At 33.3% G+C, this 5,509-nt stretch overlaps 1 pseudogene; it reads left to right on the top strand.

The window, feature by feature from the left end:
* The window catches only part of LOC132188586 (LRR receptor-like serine/threonine-protein kinase IOS1), a 12,553-nt pseudogene extending 11,200 nt beyond the window's left edge, over positions 1-1,353 (top strand).
* The last annotated feature ends 4,156 nt before the right edge of the window (positions 1,354-5,509 follow it).

Below are 5,509 nucleotides of genomic sequence, written 5' to 3'. Positions count from 1 at the left end.
TTAAGGTGTTAAATTGAAATTACAGGTTAAACTTCTTATGAGGGTTCATCATAGAAACTTAACTACTCTTGTTGGGTATTGCTATGAAGAAACTAACTTGGGGCTCATATATGAGTACATGGCCAATAGAGACTTAGAAGCACATCTTTCAGGTTTGGGTGTAATTGAAAAATCAAGCAAAAAGTCCTTCAGATCAAGTACTATGTGATCAACTTAATTTAATTTGAATAATAAAACAGTTGAGATCAAGTTTACGCATTTTCTTAATGAATGCAGGTGAGAAGGCAAACATCTTAAATTGGGAAGAGAATCTAAATAGTGATGGATGCAGCACAAGGTTAGCAATGAGTTGACTTGCACAATTCTTTCTTTATAACATTCTCTCCCTTTATTCTTTTTTTCTTTTTCCTTTTTTTTTCTTTATCAATGATGTGGTTATGAATTTGTAGGATTGGAGTATGTGCACCATGGTTGCAGACCACCTATAAGTCACAGAGATGTGAAGTCTACAAACATCTTGTTAAATGAAAATTTCCATCCCAAACTAGCTGATTTTGGGTTATCCAAAATTTTTTCCCACCAATGGTGGCACTCATGTGTCAACTATTGTTGCTGGCACCCCTGGGTATTTGGACTCCGAGTGAGTATTTTGTTATTATTTTGTTTACTTGCTATCATCTTCAAAACTCATTTTCTTTGCCAATAAAAGATTGACATTTATAGTCCACAAAGATGTGACCCATGATAAAATGAAACTGAAATACAAATGATCGAGCAATAATAAAGACGAAATGTATTGGATTTTGGCCATACATGACATGTTTATTTTGATCTATGAGAAAATTAAAAATCTTAAGATATTTGAAATCAATGGAGTTACAAACTCTCTTAGGAATAACATTTCTACAAATATGAAATATTTAACTTTCTTTGACTTGCAAGTACTACATATCAAATTGGCTAACTGAGAAAAGTGATGTTTATAATTTTGGAGTTGTTCTTTTAGAGATAATCACAAGTCGGCCTGCAATAGAATTATCTAATGAAAGGACTCACATAAGTCAATGGGTGAGCTTAATGCTAGGTAAAGGGGATATAAAAACTATTGTTGATACAAGGTTGTGAGGAAATTTCAACATCAACTCTACGTGGAAAGCTGTCAAAATTGCAATGGCTTGTGTGTCTACATCTTCAGCTAAAAGGCCAACCATGAGTCAGGTTGTGGCCGAACTAAAGGAGTCTTTGGCAACTGAATTGGCTCACACGAAGGATAGCCATGAGCGCGAAACAACAGATTCAATTGAAATGATCAACATGAATCTAACTACTGAACTCATTCCTTTAGCACGATAAAATATTGTAAAAAATTGAAATCGTGCATGTCGGATCTTCAACCCTTTTTACTTTTTTTTTTTTTAAAAAAAAAAAAAAGAAAAAAATTTTTGTGAGTGCGTATTGTACTTCAAATGAATCATCCATGATGGTTCTAATGGACTATTTCTTTTGTAATATGTACTAAATTTATCTTCATTGTTAAAACATCTTTTCCAAAAAAACAAAAAAGAATAAGTTATACTTTCCTCTCACTACCACTCATATATTACTCAGCTCCTTAAATTTTAATTCATTGCAACTCAAAACTTATTTTAAAATTTAGATTTCGATTTGCTGCCTTCGACCAAATTAGGTGTTTAATTTAATGGCAAAACATATCAAATAACTAAATTTACTTTGACAAATTTACTATGAAGGATATGTAATTGCGGCAAAGAGTCTCACAAAGTTTGGTATACTTGAGCCGACCACAGGGAAGGCATTAGCTTCCTTTTTATGCTGCTAGTTTTTGCAAAGAACTAGGATTGCATAATTTCATTTAGGGGGAAGACACGATGAAAATGGGGAAGCATGCAGTACGTGACATCCATGGAAAGGAATTCGAGTCGGTTTAATGACCTAGCTAGTGGAGGATACGCGGAGGATCCAGTCGCTCTCAATTTGGAATCATCGTAATGTGAGTTGAGTAGCTAAAAATGCGGCACATGTTTTGGCAAAGGTGAAACAAAACAAGTCATAGATAGGATATTGATGGAGGAAACTCCGTATTGTATATGTGACGTTATTTTGCTCCCTTTTTTGATTGATATATATAACAAGTACAATTTTTCTCAAAAAAAAAAAAAAAACATTAATTATTATTTTTTTATTCAAATAAGGGAAGAAAGGAAAGTAGTGAAATCAAAAGGAAAATGATAAAGACACAACTTAAACTAAACTTTTCTCTTAGGTTAAAAAAAAAAAAAAAATACTATCTGTGGAGGAGAGAGAGAGAGCCTTAAACTAGAGAGAGAGACAGAGAAATTTGGTCTAGAAGTTCTGTCAAAGTTGAGTTTAAGTTACGGCTGTATCACACCTCGAATCAAAATGGTTATTACTAAAAATACAAGTTTAATGATATTTTTTTTCTTCTTTCTCCTTTAGCAAGTATTGTTTTGTTTTAGGAAAATGAGGCACGCCTTTGACTTTTTTTTTTTCTTTTTTTTTGAATTGGAAGACAATGACTAATGTATTAGTTAAAGTATCTTTTTCCCCCTTTGGTAAATATTGTTTTGTTCTAGGAATAAGGGTATTATAGGAATATAATAAAACAAATTCTATAAACAATAAAAATGTTTTTTTTTTACCTTTATATATATATACTTTAAAAAAATAGTTTATTTTAGTTTTTTAAGAAAGTAATAGTATTATAGGAATATCGAATATAATCAAAAATGTTCCATTTTTGGCAGGCATTGGTAGTTTGATGTATCACTTTAGCACACTTTAAACTTCACGGTTTTTTTTTTTTTTTTAAAAAAAATGACTGTTAGTTGAGGCGGCTTTTTAATATTTTTTGCCTATATTCAAATAAAAATCATAATTAAATGCAAATTTTGAAATTAAAGAGTAATACTCTAATACTATATATCACATGACTATTTTTTTTGGTGTCTCATACCACACTAGCCCCACACCGGCTAGCTCAAGGGTATGACCTGCAAGAAGAAAGAACGATTAAAGTGGTTCACTAGCGCTTGCCTATGAAGCCCTCCGACACTCAAGTTAGCAAACTGCTCCAGCTCTTTGATTAATGAGAAGCATATCACTATTTTTTCAAAAACAAAAAAAAAAAGGGAAGGTGTTCCCACAATACTACATGTGATCTCCAAACACACCAATATTTTTTACTACAGTAAACGTATCATTCTTAAATTCATCAAAGTGACATTTCTATTCACATGATCTTCTTGCATATGGTGGACAACAGTCCCCAACATTTAAAAAATCCCTACAAAAAATTATTTTTATGAGGTAGTTCCTCAAAAATTATTTCCCTCCCCCCTTTTTTCATTTTCTTTATTCCAGTTTTGCACCCTCACCCACACACTTTAACATTCCCAGTTCTGCCTTGGCCAGTTGACATATGACAAATCTAAAAATGTTCTAAGAGAGTATGATAGCAACAAAAACTAATAATTCAAGACTAAATATGAAACTCAGGAAGAGAGAAAATAACAAATAAAGAACATACATACCCTAATATTTGATTTGAGTACAAGGCTCAAATCACTAGTCTGTAACTTCTCTTCAACTTATGATCTCTCTTGCTCATAGCTCCTCCAATTTTATAAAAGTATAAGAAATATTGTAGTGTTATAGGTAATTACTAGACTGTGTTTAGCTTAATTGGTGGGTTAACAAGATTTTTCTATTCATTTGGATTCGCTGGAAGAAAGATTTTGGGATTTTGGGTTCTGACCGAATGTTCGTTTACTAGATTTGACCCATTGGATAATGACCGAACGTACGCCCGGCAATCCTACAACCACTGTGCAAGTAGTACACCGAATGTCTGACCCAGGACCACCCAACGTTCGATGACTTGCAGACTGTGATAGCAACGCCCTCAGCTTTTTCAACCCTATAAATACCCCTCACATGCCATTCTAAGCTTCATTATGCCCTTTAAGCCCTACAGAAACCTTGCTTGAGTGTTTTGGGAGTTATGGGAAGAAGGAAGGTTTGTTGGAGATCATTTTTTAAGAGAGGAAACCTTTGATGTGGCCTTAGGACTTACTTAAAAGTGGTTAGAAGGGTTTTCTGCCCAGCAGAGAAGATTCGCTCTCTTCTGGCCAAAAACATTTGATGGTCAATCAGGAACTCTATTTTGGACATTTTTAGGAATATGACTCGTTTTAGCTCAAATTTATGATTGATGATAGGTCTTTTCACAGATTTGGAGTATGTGAAACACCTGGGGGAATATTTGGAGGAGCCTTACGACATAAGTGAGTACAAACTCACATGAATACTTGTTACTTTTTTCGCATTGTATAATTATTTTATTGGTACCAAATATGCATCTTTACAACTCTCATGAAATATATTTTAATCTACTATAATCTCTATTTTGTGAAAAAGTGTGTTGCTTAAGCAAGATAATGAACACAATGAGATTTATAAGAGCATGCATGTAAAAGATAGATAAAACTAATTGTATCGTATGACGTGGTATATTGGTACGTGTGGGTAACAGCTATGAGCTTACTATACTTGATAACACTATGGTCAAATGTGTGTTTTATATGAGTCTTGAATCCAATAATTGTTTCATGACCGGCGCAATTATGTTTGATTGGTAGTGTGGACGGTATCTATATTGTATTCATAACAAACTGTCACCTCATAATGTAGCATGTGGTTTAACAACTGTTGTCTTTCTCGAAACCTTTTGTATTCTTAAAATTTGAATCTTTCTATCTTACTAGAATAAAAAATCTGAGTATGTTCTGGTTCAATTGTTTCATGCAAAATGCAATCAAATTACAGAGGATTTATGAGCTCCTTAATTTGTATCATGGAGAAATATTAGGAGGCAAATAATTTCATAAGAGAAGTGACTCAATAACGTAGCTTAGGAGCATTTCATTTTATAATTTTGGCAACTTTCTCATATCGACAGTGATTTAGGTTCCTTTGTAACAAAAAGCTTGAGACGATATTTTTGTTTTTCGATGTAGATGGCTACCAAATTATATTGAGTTGGGAAAACAGACTCCGCATGGCAATGGTCGCATCACAAGGTTCGCAAGCAAATTCCTGGTGTAGACTTCTTTTACTTTTTATCCTTATTGTTCTTTTTTTTTTTCCCTAAAGGAATTTGTGGATTTCAAAATGTAAGACTGAAGTATCTACACAATGGTTGTAAGCCACCCATGCATAATCCACGGAGATGTGAAGTCTACGAATATTTTGTTAATGATAACTTCCATGCTCAGCTAGCTGACTTTGGTCTATCCAAAATATTCCCCACTGATGATGGCACTCATCTATCCACAAGTATTGCAGGCACTCCTGGGTACCTTGATCTGGAGTGAGTACATATACTACAAGCTTTGTACCTATCATCTTCTATATTTGAATGTTTTTTTTTTTCTTCAATTAATTGATAGCTGAAGCATACTTAATGTAG

This window comes from Corylus avellana, chromosome ca7, assembly GCF_901000735.1.
Source record: "Corylus avellana chromosome ca7, CavTom2PMs-1.0".
Classification (NCBI taxonomy): domain Eukaryota; kingdom Viridiplantae; phylum Streptophyta; class Magnoliopsida; order Fagales; family Betulaceae; genus Corylus; species Corylus avellana.
The sequence above is the reverse complement of the archived record's forward strand: the minus strand, read 5'-3'. Positions and strand labels throughout refer to the sequence as shown.